We start from the raw sequence: 17,094 nt of genomic DNA, 5'->3' as shown, positions 1-17,094 counted from the left end.
GTTAGCCTTTAATTTTGTATAAAACGGGGCAGGAGTTTTCAAACTGCATTTACTTCTGGGAAAATTATTTTCTTTTATTTAACACAAAATAAGTACCCACTTACTTCTATTTTATTTGAAAAAACGTTTTCAGAAAAATGCTTGGAAAATATTCAAGTGATGTCACGTAACCCAAAACTTTACTAGGATATCCTTGTAGTTTTGGAAACCTCCAAGCAGTTCTGGGTCACACAGTCTACAGTAGACTATGAAATGCATACAATACTGGGAAAGACATCGTGTTAGCTTTTAACCAATGTGCCGAGTACAGGGGAAGCAGAAGTTCATTTCAGAAGATGAAGAGATGAAGTCACACCACACTGCATATGCACTGAACTTCATCCACCAAAATCAGTGCCATAGGTTTCAGCTGAACACCGAGTTCCTACCTGCAGCTTTAGGATGGGGCTCCCCGCTACCAACTTTGAGCCACTTGTGAAAGCTGCTTTGGGGAGCTGTATTTACCAGTCTGTAAAGCTGTACCCAACAACTGAGTTGGCCTCATCTGAAACAGCCATCCTGCTTCACAGGACAAAAGACAAATGTTCACGTGTTCCCTTGAGACTGGACTCAAAGCAGTGGAATTCTCCTCCCTCCCCATTAATCTCTGAAGTACAACAAATGACAACTTTCAGGCTTGTGAAAAATCTTTTTTACCAAACAAATCCTATTGTTTGTTTGATTCTTGCGGTTTCATGATGCTGGCTGGAGTCTGGGGACAGTCCTAATACCGTAGGCTTTAAATCGGCAAGTTGGCCGGTTTTGAGGCTGCTCTTGTGCGGACACCAAGAAGCCTCCAAGCACGCATGCCTTGCAAATAAAGATGGCTATTACAAAGCAGAAACTCTTTCACAAAAAAAAGAAATAAATTCTAAAATCAACAACGCTTTTGTTAACTCCATGTGTGGCGGTTTGAATTCAGGCTCTCCCCAGGGTTAGGAATACTAGTGCAATTCCGTAGCGAATACTGGAAACCACTCCAGAAGCCGCCCTGTTGCAAGTTAATACAGTAGTTGTGTAAATGCAACAAATCCAAACCCCAACTTTTAATTATGCAATAATATAAACTTCAGAAAGACTGCCTACAATTTGCTGTTTACATACAATTATGTTATTGATACACAGGGGTTCTTCAGGTAAAATCGTGTAAGTCCCTAAGCAAACAGATGCTTTTTGAACAGCTTTGGGTTTTTTAAAATACACCTGTGCTTCAGACAGTCTATTTGCTAGTTCTGCACGGTTTATAAAACACAGAAAAGGCCAGCAAGTCTAAGAACCAGAGAATACCTCCTAAGCACAGCCTAGCTATTACCTACTTGGATGTAAAGTGGCAGTAGCACACGCGCTGCTCTTTTTCAGGTCCCATGTTCTTGGCTTCTTCAGCTTTTATTACAGTTGTCCAAAAATTAAAGTTTCTGGTTTGGGGGAAGCAAAACAGCCACTTCGATTCTACTTCTCGCATTTCCTTGGAAGCTGCTCTTTCAGCACACACATCATGAATGAATAAAGGAATCAAAAAATAATACCTAGGAAGATCAAATCCACTGGCTCTGGCTCTACTGCTAGAATACTGGAAGAGTACTGACACCCCTGGACCATCAGGACCTCCAATAGCATCTTCTAGAATAGGAACAGGGATAGCCTTTGCCTTAACTGTGCCCACGCAAGTGCACAATATGAAGCGGTAGGTCGGAGCGTGGCGACACACCGCCCTCATGGACAAGACAGCCGCGTTGCCCTAGAGCACGTGCGAAGGGAGCTAAGGCTGGTGCACGCGTTGTTCTCGGCAACTAACCACTACCACCCTCGAGAGTCACCTTACAGAAGTACGGAATTTTTAATGGAATACAAGGCCATACAAAAAATACTAAAAAAAAAAACAAACAGAAGAAGATGGTATATGTTTTAGAACTAGAGTCAGCACAATGAATACTAATATGATGAGTAACGGTCACATTATGCAAGCATTAGACTAATAAAGAGCTCAAGTCTGCTACTCCCCAGAACACAGTTATTTTTCTAAAGAAGTTCTCAGTTTTGGAAGCATTTACCATGCCTGTTGTATTTTTCTGAAACAGAACAACATTTATTCTATCCTTTATTGGATGAGACATAAAATAACAATCCTAAATAGGTGTGGCCATTACAAATCATCTGCTATCTTTGGCAAGGGGATGGAGAGCCAGCTCCAGCAATCAAGCCAAGTCCCCAGTGTGGAAAGAAGAATGCTCTCTCTTATCCGCTTCCCAGGTTATTTCAGATACTGAGTTAAGGCTTAGGCTGATGTTAATTTATATTGTTCCATTCATGGTACAGCCACACCGCTGTATGCCATCTTTAGTTCTCTCTCACCTTAAACAACAGCTTCAATGACCGGCTGGACCGAGCGAGGACAGGAATTATTTCAGAAAACTACTTTATGCTGCCTCTCCAAATAATTCTGCTCAGCAGCGTTTGACAAACAAAAGCTTTCCAAAAAGCTTCCAAACTTTCAGCACGCTGCTCAATACCGCCATTTTACAAGCACAAACAGAGATAAAACTTAAAACTCCACGTCTCAGTTCTTGTTTTACCTCGTTTTGCGGTCACTTACAGAATCTACGCCATTCTGCACGTACTCTTTCCCCGATCTGCCAAAACACAAGACCAACATCTCTGGGCTGCGATACTCTGTGAGAAGAGCAAGTTCTCCTTCTAATCACTGTGTCCATTTGGGCACTTACGCTAGCCCTTTTAAATATGCCTTCTAATTTCATCACCTCAGTCTCAGAGAGAGAATTCATTTCAGTCGTTTTGATTAAGCTTAGCACAACCTATGTGGCCATCAGGACCGTGCTGTGCTGGCCGCTTTACGTACAGTAAGTGAACTTGTGTAGGCTATTCTTTTACACGTGTCATCGTGAACTTCACTCAAATTTACTTCATTCGGTTTCCCACCTTTAAATGCATTGTTTAATGGATTTAGCTAATTCCAAATCAGTTACTACTGTGCTATGGAAACATAGGCTTTGATAAGGACCATTTTCACTACAAAGGGCCTTACTTCTCAAAAACTGTAATACTTTTTTTTTTTGGGGGGGGGGGGGGGCGGAATGGATGGATAATAGGGGCTACAAAAGTCAAAGGCTTAAGCTGAATTTTGCACAACTCAGGTGCTCAGAATCCTTCTGAAACTCAGTGGGTAAAATGCATTAGGCTTTGAAACTTCCTTCCTCAAACTGCAGTCAAATTCATATTCTTATGTGCGGCCTCAAGAATAAGGTTAAGTAACCACCTTTAATTAACCACCTTTAATTCATTTTGTGCGTGCGCACAGCAACGCAGACAAATGACCAAACTTTTCAGAAGTGGAATTCCCACCCAAACTGCAAGATTTACAAACTAACCCCCCAGATCAGGAAAAAATTCAAGAACGGAGAAGTCCTGGGGTAAAACTCTTAACCTCGGACCAAGTAACCAACCGATACGATTGGAAGGATACTCAAGGTGTCTTCTAACAGACAACCCAGACAAACAGATATGAGGCAAAGTCATCTGAGAAATCCCTCCCTGTTGCACTTCAGGCAGAACTACCTACCTGTCCACTGCCCACCTTCAGAGAAGTATCTTCCAGACAAACGATTGACAAGACATCAAAAGCTCCCCTCAAACAGATACTAGCTCCAGCCTGACAATAACCAGGATTCAGTCTTCTGGCCCCTGGAAACTGTCCTACAGCTGAAATGATAGACGTGCTCACGGACAGACACCGGGAGCGTGTTCTAAGTGTGCATTTATACTTCAAGCTGGCAGGGCTTAAGCCAGCTCCAGTTCCAGCCTGGAAATCGGTCGCTTTGCCTTCTCGAGAAAGTCTTGACGCTCAGATTAAACACAGGCGGATCCAGTACAACTGCGCTTGATGACACCTGTATTTTTGAAGCCAAATCTCTTCTCTTTGCCACATCACATCTCTCCTTCTGTGGCAAGGAGAAATTCTTGGCTATTCATTGACATCTGGCACCCACTTGTAATCTACAGGCACGCATCATGGTAGATCTTAAGAATGAGATGATTTCATACTACAGAAAATTACTGCTATTAAAAAACATATAAACAAAATCTCTCCCCAAAATCTTCACTCGAGTACAGGCTTACGCTAGCTGTTGGCCTACCAGACACAACTTGCTAAATTAATTCTAACTGAAGCTTAATAAAAGTCTGGAATAGGTACTGAATTTATGGTGATAATTTTACGTTTCGAACTGTATTCCACATAATTCTGAGATATGTAAATGTTTTAAGTTTGACACCATCAAGAAGAAATACAGAGCACCTTGTACCTACTTGCGATCTATTCGCTCCCTTTTCAATACCTACGAAACTGCTGTTCTTTGCTTCCAATTTTTATCATCTCCCCTCTTTCCTTTTTTTCCTCCTCTAGCCACAGATTTTTTTAATACGATCTGTAAGTCTAATACTCAGGCAGATTCTTCGCCCTGCTGAACTGAAGTCAGAGAAATATACTGATTAAAAACCACTTGCCAAGTTTCTCTTTCCTTATTAGCTGACACAGCTTTCTTCCCAAGATATTAATTCGTTTTACAAAGACCTGTGAATTACAGCACTTCAAAGAGTCCCCTTCGCAGTAAAGTATCCGTGCTTTAAATGACTGTCACTGACAAAACATCAGCTAGACAGAAAAGGTAAAACTTTGCCTGTCTGTTCGACCAGGACATTTTTTCCTCCTCGCAACAAGATTTAGTTGCTGCGTTCTTTCTGGAGAGGGGTAAAACCACTGTGCTGTAGAAGGACGAAAACAGCTTCTCTGGCTGAGCTAACTGCTGCTGTAGGCTACATGTTCTAGCAGAGGTCAGAAAACTGCTTGGAATGGCTGGGAAACTCTGCGCTAAATTAGAGACATTAGGTAAAGAAAGTAATTTCACAATAATCAGAAAAGTGTTTCGCTGATCACGCAGAAGAGAAGAGCATGTAGGTGCAAGTGCTTCACCTCCAAGTGTTTTCTGCCACGCTGCCCATTTCTTGCCTGGCTGCCTGCCTACTTCCTAACTCCTCCTCACCTGAGACAACCAGACTCTCCATTGCCTTCTACTCCTTCTGCTGCATCTTCCAGTCTATCCCTTTTCCACCTGAACAAACTTCTGCCAGCAAAATTAATTTTCATTTTAGAAACTGTCAGAATATCTACTGATTTATCGACTTGTCTAGAGTGGTGCAGACAGGGAGCTGATCTCGGATGCATCAAAATATCTCAAAAGAAAGAATACAAATCACGGCACTGCTTTCACAGCTAGAGAGTTTCTCACCTCAGGTTGACGCTTTAAGAGATCTGGGTTGTAATTTGGGTAATCGGATAAGTACCTGAAAATTCCACTTCTTACTGAAGCGGTGACCACAAAAATCTTTTTAGATTTGCCCATCGCTTACTCATGGGTGATGCATGTCTTCTACTTGAATAGATACAAATAGGTATTGACTTAGTAGGTTATTTTTTCAACACAATTTTACCCACCTACTTTGTTCTTCTAACAATTAATACAACAGAGAGCAACCCAAGAACCATCACAGTAATTTTAAAATCAGATCATTTCCATGAGTTAGCATTTAACATACTTAACATTTAGAAGACAGGAAAAGATGATTGCTAACAAGTTAAGCCTTCCCTTCTAAAGAATAAACTTTCAGCCAACTTTTGAAAAAACATCAAATGTAATTTCTCACAGGCTCTTCCAAAGGAAGGAATATGTATTCCTGCGTGCACATAACAGAGACCTCGTTTCAATGCAGCACATCTGAAAGGTCCTGGAGAAAGCGAGTTACAACAGTGCTTCCCACTGGAAGCCAGGGCTGCAGGCAGGCTTGCCTGACACTACGTCTGTTGATAGCACCTTAGTAATGGCACTATTACTGCTTTCCATACTCTACGTAACCGTTACAATAGCACCATTCACGTTTGCATTTCCACTACAAGTCTTAGCACAGTATGTTCAAGAAGAATCAGTAAAAAAGTATTTTAAGCAAGAAGCGAGCTCTTCTATTTATAATTCCTTTAGGAAAACTGGAAGACACTTCCAACAAATACTTTTTTGTCTTTCAAAACATCCAAATGGCCCGTCATTCACTTCATATTTGTGTACCATTAATTTAATGGGGATCTTTTCTTTCCTAAATATTATATACCCCAAAATTTACTGAGCACGCTAAACATGAAAAGATGAAGTATTTAACCAGTAAAGCAACAGATCAGATCGAACTTAGCTTGATATTGGCCAAGAATTACAAATAGATCTAAGCCTACTTAAATAAAACAATTCTGATACTTTGGCTCAGTTTCTTAATTTCGTAAGTCACTGAAATTGGTAACACCCTTGTTAGCGCTGCTTGCAGACAAGTTATGAACACGGATGAAAATGAGGCCAAGAGAGTCCTCCTGTTTTCAGGTTCTTCAGTTTAGGACTCGGGCACAGAGGTGCTGGGATTTCAAAGGAAGTTTGGCTACCTTTGGCACACCTAACTGGGGGAAAAGGACTCCAGTTTCCCAGGATGTCCATTCAGGCTGAAACTTCTACCTAAGGACTGAACTCCAGCATAGCCTAGATCGATTAGTGGGAATTCATTCTCCCAACTCAAAGACAAACGCCAAGTTAAAAAGTGATAGATAATCTATCCATCACAATCACAGTAAGCTGTTGCAGTTTGACTGCAAAAAGAATCCCTGCAGTACCAAGGAGGGGACCTGAAAGTGAGAAGGCGGTGACACAGAGATAGTACAGAATCAAATCTCATGCTGGAATTTCCATTCCCTTAGGATACGGGAGTGCTAGCACCTGAAAACACCTCCTGCAGAGAGAGCTGTCCCTTTGTTGAGTATGAACTTCTATTCTATGACCAGCACTCCAGTGTTTTAGCAAAGGAGCTGTTACAGACCATCACAGATTAAAAAAACCAGTTTCATTCAGAAACGAGGAACCTTTCTTTAGGGCAAGGATTTAGATCTTGGTTTGTAGTTGAGAATTTTATTTATTATCATACGAAAAGATTCACTCGCCATTTCTAACCATTAAGACACCCAAATAAAACCTATGAACTGAACTTTTCAATGACCAGAATACATAATACATCCATTCTAGTATCACATAATTAATAGGCTTTTAAATAAGTTTTAAATTAAGAGTGATTCATTACTCTTTTAATAAAGCATATTGAAACTTACAACTGCCAAACCTCAGAACTGGTAAAAAAAGCCCAACGCACATGTTTCGCAATGGAAAATGACTGATGTATTCAATAAAGCACTGTCTGTAATCACTGAACTGAGCACTTTTTATTGTTCTGTTTTTCAGAGTTTTAGCACTGGTACATCACAGCTTGCTTTTATTCCCACAGTCAAAGGGTAAAAGCAGCATCCCTACATCGCAAGCTCCCTCTCCTCCATTTGGTATCCTCAACTGTGAGTGAACCAGGGTTTTTGGACTAAACTGAGCGAACGGAATAAATCAAGTGAAGGAAACGCTCTCTCTGCTCCTGCAGAGGAGACTCATGTAGTCTAAAAACTAATACCTCTCTAGCAAACATCGTTTGGGTGATGAGCCACAGACCTGCACCAACTCCGCAGTTTGACTTCCTTGAAAACTTGGCAGCAAACACGGACTACTCAAATATTATTTCTCCTCAGATTACACTGTTTGAATACACCTAGGGCAGGTACGGTCTTGACAGAAGTAGTTAATTTTTTCTTTAATTTTAAATTGATTTCTTAAAAAAACAAGAAAAATAAAAAGGAAAAAAGCCAACAAACAAATGAACCCCATCCCACTGAAAGGACAGAAATCTCATCTTTTAAATGCTTTTTAAGGAATAATTGCTTTTCATCCCACTCTGGTGGTACCAGGCTCATCGTCCCTGGCTCCCCTGTGGCATGACAAAGGGGCCAGGCTCGGGAAGCCTCCTGCTCCGGCTCCTCCGGGCAGGGCTGCCGTCTTCTGGTGCTGGCTCTGCTCTTCAGGGCCAAGCTCTCCTCTGCAACTCCATCCGTGAACAGCCCTGTGCTAGTTCAGGCCCGTTAGAGCGGATAAAAGCAGCAGTGGAAGCTGAGCAGCAGCAATTTTAACGTGCTCAGACAGCCAGGATCTTCAGCAGGTTTATGTACTTCATTTCGTCTAAAAAGACGGAAGGGTTTCGGGTTTTTCTTCAGGAACCCAGATTCCATCACTGGGACAAAACCAGAACCGCCCCACCCAGAGAAATGGAAACAACCCTTTCCTCGAGGAGCAGCCGAGATCCACCCAAGTAGATTGTCCACAGCAAGTCCCCCTTTTCCCCTCCATCCTTTTCTCCCCCCTGAACTTCGGAGGGAGACTTGTACAAGCCACTGGAAGGAATGAGAGCAAATCTGTTTGGGGAACTGGTTACAGACATTAAACCTAATCCAAAGCACAAAGGGGTCCAGTGAAGGTATAGGGTGGGCTATGAGGGTCTCTCCTTTTTTTTTTTGAATTTAAATGCACTATGGTGGTCTCTCCTTTTTTTGAATTTAAACTGAAAACTTTCCTAGTTTGTATTTAGTTTTCACTTAGAAGGTTTAAAGGTCCACGACATTAATTTTATAGAGAAATACTGTTATTGAGGATACTTTTTCAAACTCCTTCCAAACCTCCTGGACCATATAAGACACCCTGATGCCTTCAAGACTAATTTCTCCACCTCGGTAATCATTTTAGGAGGCCATCACCATCCGGGCAGAACCTTTAAGCACAGTTAGTACCTTCCTCCCTCCCGTTATCTCAAGCCCCACCACTCACCAGAATACTCTTCCCTGCTAGGTTTCAACTTCAGCAAAGAGCTGGCTGAATCACACAGGTCAAGCATGCAAAATCTTCGTTAGAAACCAAGTTTAAGGATTTTATTAGAGCATCATATTAGGGCCTAAAATCAAAAAGAACTACGAAAACCACATTTTTTCAATACGCTAGCAGTATGGAAAATCTCAAAAAAAAGTCAGTAATGCTTTTTGATTACTGAAAATGTAGATTTATTAGTCCTAGACAGTGAAATACTTGGTTCCAGTATTGTTTACAAGATAAGTGTCTTGAAAATAAATCTGGGAAGGCGCTTCAAAGCCATTAGAAAAAAGCAGTAAGAAAAAGGTTGAAAGTAAACAATTTCAAAACCTGAATTTCAGACTGAAAAAAATGCGCAATCGTATGAGGTGTTTTGAAGCTGCAGTTTACCTTTATTGACAATAACATTTTTGCCTTGCGATTCTGGACAGTGAGCATCCCCTCCGTAGAACAGGGAAGTGCAGACGAACAGCAGCAAGGCACCCCGACTGCTGTTGACTTCACTGCCCTACATCCAGGGCAAGTCTGCTGAACGCAAACTCAGTGGAGCTGCACTGTATTTTTCTTTGGCTTGTTCCACATTGATATTGGTATAAATTGAAGAAGTTTGCCTGTTTTACTCAAAGTACACCCTATAAGCAAACAGACCATCTGCAGCACCCAACGAAATGGTCTGGCATTACAGAAAGGCGATTTATCACAAATTTCTGGCATCACAGCGTGTTTCTGTTGTATGGTAGTGTCATTCACCAACGAATAAAAATCTGGCTTAGCTGAACAGTGAACTCAGTAACTGAAAAGTGAAGCCAGTAAAGAAAGATGCACTGTAAGTCTCACAGTTAAATCACAGAAAAGATCTGGTGGAAGAGGCAGTTGGCAGGTATTCTGGTAGTCAACATTTACTGTTAAACTTCTACAGAACAGAGCTAAATTTGCAAACAAATGCCACATGCGATATCAGCATGAGTTTCTACTACAGTACAATTAAAAATCATAATTTTTCCTTTTTCAGACAGGAAATCACTACCAGAGCAGCAGGAAAACCGCAGTTTTTCTTAAAGCTAGCGCATATATAGGGCAACCAAACAGAGCTAGAGCCTTTCTTCATAATAACTAACACATTTCATGACATTCCTTCAGATGATAGAGGGGAAGAAAGCTCAGCAGTTTACTGCCTTCTGTACATCCTGTGCATAAAATATTCCTTTGTGGGCTCTTTCTTCATAGTTAAATGCCTTTTATTCTCCCTCCTCTCCTGCCAAGGGCACTTAATGCTCTAATAGTATTTCCAATCATTTCTAACGGGATTTCATTTTGGTGACAGGATCACTGATACGCACAAATACAACAAAGGAATAGGTCGGAGGAGTCATTTGAACAGATGGCTGAGATGCCATTTGCATAATCCAGATATGGATTCCAATATCCTTTTGGAAGATCCATTTCTTTGAAAATACCATGAAGAGAGTGTCAGAGAAAAACTTTCAGTTAGAGGATGCTGATGACGAAATAATAAAGGGGAAGAAACTAGCCAGGAATAAAATTCATGCTGAAAATCAGAATAAAGCTTCTATGCACAAGAGGACTGAGGCTGGGACTCATGTCCCAGCGCGAGCGCTAAGGGCAAACGTTAATGTTGCCTTAAGGTAGCGCTCCATAGACTAGATCAGGATTTTCATCCTAGACGGAGAGGATTATAATGTATGGCTGCCTTAGCAAAAACACTACGCCCCTTCCAGTTGTAGGTCCCTATGAAATCTTCCCTGATTTGCAGTGAAGTCTTATAGGAGATGATCTCCATTTCACATGGCGTTGCCTTGACACGCTCCGACCCACCTGCTACATTCCCCTTTTGCAGCACCGAGACCAGTGTTAACGTAGGAAGACACAGGATGCAGAGAGCGGGCAGAGGCAGAACAGCTAAGCTGCAAGCGTAACGAATGCACTCGCTATTCTCGCACCAGTTCTCCCTAGCTCAGGCGCACCACCCCCAGCAGCCCTACTTCCAGCTGGCACGTACCCGATGTGTAGGGAGAAGGTGCAGGAAGCACACACATTAAAGACAGCTCTCCCAGTTCGTACCAGCTCAAGGACCGTGCCTGCGGGTTTGGATTGCCATGACAGTCACGTTCGCGTATTTTGGTTATATATGTGAAACCGCAAAGCACTTTGAAATATTTGCAAACCAGCAGTTTCCACAAAGTTTGCTTATTCCCGCAGTAACGCATGGCTGCGGCACAAGGCAGCACCTTTCTTCAAAATGGAAATGCTCATGTTTTAACAGAACACACTGAAAGAAGATTCATTGCCATTTTTGTGTGTAAGGTCCATAAACATCAATCACCAGCAGCCGTCAGTAGGTCCGGAAACAAATAACTATGAACGCTCCTCAGAATTCCAAAAGGAGGTAGAGAGCAAAGGAGATCATGCATATAGGTGTGCGTATGTATTTAGGCACTAGAATATACTTAGTACACTACTGGTTTTAAACTTAAAGCCAAAACATGTCTTTCTCAGCAGAGAAAAGATTTCGCCACCCCCCTGGGATGCACTATTAAAACCGGTGACATCTCTTTGCATAAGAAGAATGTCAGAATGCTCACCCAATGATACATTTGAATGATACATTTGCCTGAGCAGTCACACGTAGCTAACCAAGAGATTAATTCACCACAGGTATAACTGCAAGAACTGTAATAAGCTGAAAAAGGCCAAACATGTTTCAAGGTCAATGCAGATTTTTTCAGAGCTTTACAAACAACTTCTCCCACCACCAAGGGCTTCTCTCACACAAGAGGACATCATCTGCTGTCTTCTTTTTTTTTCTTTGTCTTCCCTTTTTTTTTCCCCCCCAAACAATACGGCGGTTAAAGCTCTTAGAGGTAAAAGGTACAACATACACAGGAAAATGACAACCAAGCAAGTAAAAGGAGGGAATGTAGCTAGGATAAACGACTGCCCAGCACCTACACACTATCCACCAGGGATAATGAAGCAAGGCATCCTAGAGAGCTCGTCAGAAGAGGTTTTACAGAAGAATTGCTGCAACCTTGTGAATGGTTAGTGCTGACCCCGTGGAGCGAAATGCTAACGTGGACTTGATGAGAAGTGCAAGTCAGAGGTCTCTGTGGCAATACTGTCTCTGCAACTTGGTGCTCCGGAGCACAGAAGGCTGTGGGCATCGCTCAAGTCTGATTTCAGGAGGTTTTTCCTTAGAGGCATATTTTGCCTCAGGTACCAATGCACAGTCATAACTCTTGATCTCTTTCTCTGTATTTGCCCCTTGCACACGTTGGAAAAGCGGCAGCAAGGGACATGACGAAACAGGTAAAGCTCTGTCTGATGACGGAAATCCTGATTTGACTTTGACCAGCCATAGCAAAAACCAAAACCAATTCAGTGCTGCTGCCCTAAGAAAGGTAAGGCAACTTCTTTTCCAGGTTGCCTGCGAGTTTCTCATCAGTATAACCATTCCACGTCATAAGTTGCATCTTGAATTAAGCATTGATTTTGTCCGGTTTCAGCAGTTAATGCTAGTGGGATAAAGGAGAGCCCTGGCTGTTTTCTGAGCAGTGGCTATGTTGCATACGCATCACTGCTGGCTCAATTTTGAGCAGTGGAAATGGCTAAGCTTTAGCAGTACTGAGGTACCCAAGAAGTTGATTGTCACTACTCTTGATCGGAAAAATCACGCATGGGTAAAAACTACTACTCCTAAGAAAGAAGCAGCAGAACAACAGAGCGACCAAATAGTCATTTAGAATATTGCTCCAGACTAGTCTCGTAAACCCAGGCATCTCATTAAGGTTGTTTTTTTTAATTCAAATTCCCTACTCCTCCTGTCATTTTGGCTTCCAACTCAAGAATATGAGAGTATGCACCGCTCGCTGCACAAGTGATCTCTCCAAGATTAGCCACGTACTACTTGTGAACCTTGGCAAGAAGACAAAGTGCGCACACTTTATATGTCTCCAGTCTTCTCTGCGTGGCCCCAGAGGTCGGCGGCGGACCCTTTGCACCACATCGCTTTCCACAGCAAGGCACTGCAGGCTTCGCTCTCATGCCCGAGAGCCGTCTGGTAAGTGGAGCCAACCGAAGAAGGGCACTATATCAGCAGATAAAAGACACGCAGCTCTGGGTTTTTTCCACTGAACTGACATGCTTCTGTCTCCACTTATAAAAACCACAGGGACAAGGCTCTGACACAAACACTGGCACATGGTCATTCATCCTGGTTCCTCCTCACTCCCCAGCACAATTTTTGCCTGTGTCAGCTACCGCTCTAGCACATAACATCCCAGCATGATTCAGGAACCCTCTTCTAACAAGATATTTTTGACGCAACCATTCTCTTCTGGGGAAGAGGAGTTTAGCTACAAACCACATGGGTGCAAACTAAGCCGTGACATCTAGCCTCTGAGCCAAAGAGCAGCATCTGGCTTGTCTCTTGAACCACACAGACACAGCCGAAGGGTGTTACCTTCCCAGCTGAAATCAGTTTGCGGCAAGGCTGGTTTTCCGAGTTTCAGTCCAGGTAACATAAGGTAATTCTGGCAGTAAGATAAGCTGCTAAGTTCTCCGGTGATATCTGCAACACAAGCTAGTCATCCTAAGTACACATTTGCATACAGGGGCTGGGTTACTCTTGGTTAAATCCCAGGGTCAAAAAAAAAGCGCAAACGTACATCAAGCGCATCATTCCATAACTAAACACACACTTTTTTTTTTGAACCACAGTTCACACTTGCAGAGCACAGGATCTGTCGAGACGATGGGATAATAAAACAGCCAATATAACTCTGTCCCAAGGGAAATGACAAAAAGGAGGAAAAGAAAATTAAGAGGAGCTTTCCTTCAAGTGCTTCTATGATACCCGAAATCCTTCTAGTAACTAGCAGCTGATGAGGAGGCTGGGGATCTCATCCTGCTTCTCAGTAACGTGTCCCGTTTTCCTGCTCCTTCAGCTTTACATCAACCAAATTCGAATTCTGTGCACACAATATGAAATAACTGCATATGGGAGTGGGAGGAAGAGCATGTAATGTATAAGAAAACTCTGCGGAGAGACATTGGCTTTTTCTATTGCTTGAAGTCACACGAGGCAGCTCAGGTAAACCACCCTTCAACCCACTTCACTGCCTGTGATGGAAGACTCTGTCTGTCTTTCGAAGGAAACTAATCAGTTCAAATGTTTCCTAACCTGATGCTTTTAATCTGGAATTTACCGAAGAGTGAGGTGGTTTTTTATGGACTTAGGACGAGGCAAAAGCTTTGAGCGTTTGTACAGATGGCAAGGGTGAGAGAAATAGAGAAAACACCAAAATACTACGGATTCTTCAACGAAGAGAAGCAGGTACACACAGAGAACAGAGGGCCTTCCCTCCCATCTGGTATCTCCAGAATGCTTGGATGCGTGAAAAATCGTTAACAGCAGATATCTGGACTTATGCAAGCTTAGACAAATCTTACCTTTGTATACCATTTCAGCTGAAAACTGTTAGATAACTTGCTGGGGTTTGGGTTAACCCTCATTAATAGGGAGGTAGGGTAAAAAATAAAAAACCCCAATGGAAACTAATTCATAATGCATGACTCTCTGCCTTTACATGATGCTGTCTTCAGATTTTAAAAGCAATTTCACTGTTTGGTTGGAAGTCAAAAGGATCCATACAAAAATTTAATACTCAAAAGAAGAGAAAAATTGGCACTGTGCTTTTTCAACTTGCCAAGTTAAAGGAATGTTATTGAAGACTCTCTTACATAAACGTTCCTTGACCTCTGAATGAACCAACAGGTCTTAAAAACTGCATTAGCCAAAGCAAATTCCCATAGCAAATACAACATTTAGCCGAATGCATCAGGTTTTTCTCTCCGCAGCACAAAGAAAACTCCAAGACCAAACCCAGTAAGTTAGCATTTCCTGTTTGGGTCTAAATGAGTCCAATAAACTCGTGGTGAGCAGTTGCCAGTATCTAGATGGAAGAACTGGAGTATACCATACTGACTCCTCCTGAGTTCTTTCACAGCTGGCCAACAAAATACTCTACTATTTTGCCTAGCAATAGGGATCCATAGGTCCTTCTTCCTCTTGACAGAGATCTCACCATCCATTGTAGCCTCATGGCTTCTGAATGGAGTTTGAAAAGGCAAGAAAAAGAAACTCTAGAACTTCGGCCAAAACAAGAGCAGGCTGTGCTGTCTCCCACCAGGGAGACTGATATGCAATATCAGCACCAACAAGGGGTACCACTGAAGGCAGATACGCTTGAGGTAAGGAAGCATTGTATTTGTCCAAATACTACGAATTCACTTATCATGCGTATGACCCCAAATCCACATGTAAATGCTATGAACTCCACAAGTCTGAGTCAAAATTTAAAGGGCAAGCTCTATCTAAGATGTAGCTAAAGCTGATGGTATCTGTGGGAGCAGTTTAAGGCAAGTATGGAACGCAGTCCAGATTACTGCTAAATAACCTATTGCTCCTCAAGCGAGTCAGAGAGCAGGAGAAAAGCCATTCCGCAACCCCAATCTGGATCGGAGCATGCGTGGGTGCTGCTGATACATTCTGTGTTTCTAAGGCTTGCCTATTAATAGTGCTCTTCTGTTCACACAAAGCATTAATATTATACAATAAAGCAACATATACAGATACACAAACAGCTCAGGAACAGAAAAAAGAACAAACGCCATACCCCTCAGCGTAACAGAGATCATTACGTGGATTTTGGAGATCTTTTTGAACATAAGTATATGCCGTACCTCTTCCTTTGCAGGAAGTCCTGTAACACGTTATTAGTCTGCTGCACAGATGTGCTCAATCTTCCTAGAGAGATTCCTGTACTATCTGTCTTCTGAACTGCCCACAGAAAAAAATACCTAAGCCAGGGAACATTCAGCCACCTTCGGCACAAAACCACCCTTTCTGCTCTGTAACTTCCTGACCTACTCACCAGGTTCATTTCAGCTTCATTCACTATAGCATGTCCAAGAGCCTCATGCAGTACATAAACCCCTGAACATCAATTATCCTGTGCACTGAGGCAGAACTGCCAAGAATAAAACAGTCTGTGGTCATTTAACACTGCGTTGTAACATATATATACACAGGGATGAAGAAAACTGCACAGACAACTTTAATTCTGTAATTTAAATACTCAGCTCTGCAAACCAAGGAGATTTTAACAGTTTTCGGCAAATACACATGTATCCCGAGGTCACATTTCCTCTTCAGATCTTGACTAAGACATACGTCAACACACAGTCTATTAAATAAACACAATAAAAAGAAAAAAAAAAAATCAAAGTGTTTGTAGGTATTACATATATTGTGATTCGAAGATCACCTCTTCCTTTCCTTTAAATAATACAGTAGTAGCAAAACAAGCATAGGTTATGCTGAGAAGGGGATTTTTATGTGAACAGAATTGCGTAGGCTGCTTTTACAACATGCCGGAGTGACAGCCTCAGACACAGAAGTTTCACCATTTAACCTCCGCACTACTATATTATCAGCAAACCTGCACTGAGCCAGAATGGAGATAGAGTGGAAACGATATAATACTGACCTTTTGCCAAAATATCTTGAGCAAGTCTGGGAAAAGGGGAAAAAAGCGATATGAATCTAAGTAAACTTTATACCAATTTAATGTTGTCTCCACTGAATACTACACTTCCATTTAAAAAAAAAAAAAAACAGCCACCACCAAAACAACCTGTACCTGGATCCATCGTAAATATAGGCAAACTGAACAATGGCCAAGCCTCACGCTAAAATCTACATGGATTTTCAAGACAGGAACAGCTTCTAACCACTACAGCAAAAAAAATAACGGCCAAATCTTTTCTTTTTATTAGCAGCTCCTCCTTATTTGCTTTTTTTGTGAACAACTGTATCAAAACACACTTGATTCAAAGAACTGTTGGAAGGTATCCCATTAGAGAGAGAGCAACAGCAGTGTTTCCTGGTTTAGCAAGGCAGAGAGCGACTCCAACAAGCAATAGGAGCTATGTAGAAGTATGAATTTGTCCACGGACTAAAACGCTTACATGAGCCAGGCAACCACTATCACCAACAAACATGCGAGCGTGTTCACGGATACTCCTCTGACCAGAAAAGGGTTTGGCACCAGCTGCAGCCTTCAGTTTTGCCTGCTGTCTCTGACCCTTTTCTGACTGGGGGATATTGTAGTCAGAGGTATCGTCTTGTCGGCCTAAG

This window comes from Gavia stellata, chromosome 19 (assembly GCF_030936135.1).
Source record: "Gavia stellata isolate bGavSte3 chromosome 19, bGavSte3.hap2, whole genome shotgun sequence".
NCBI classification, from domain to species: Eukaryota; Metazoa; Chordata; class Aves; order Gaviiformes; family Gaviidae; genus Gavia; species Gavia stellata.
The sequence above is the reverse complement of the archived record's forward strand: the minus strand, read 5'-3'. Positions refer to the sequence as shown.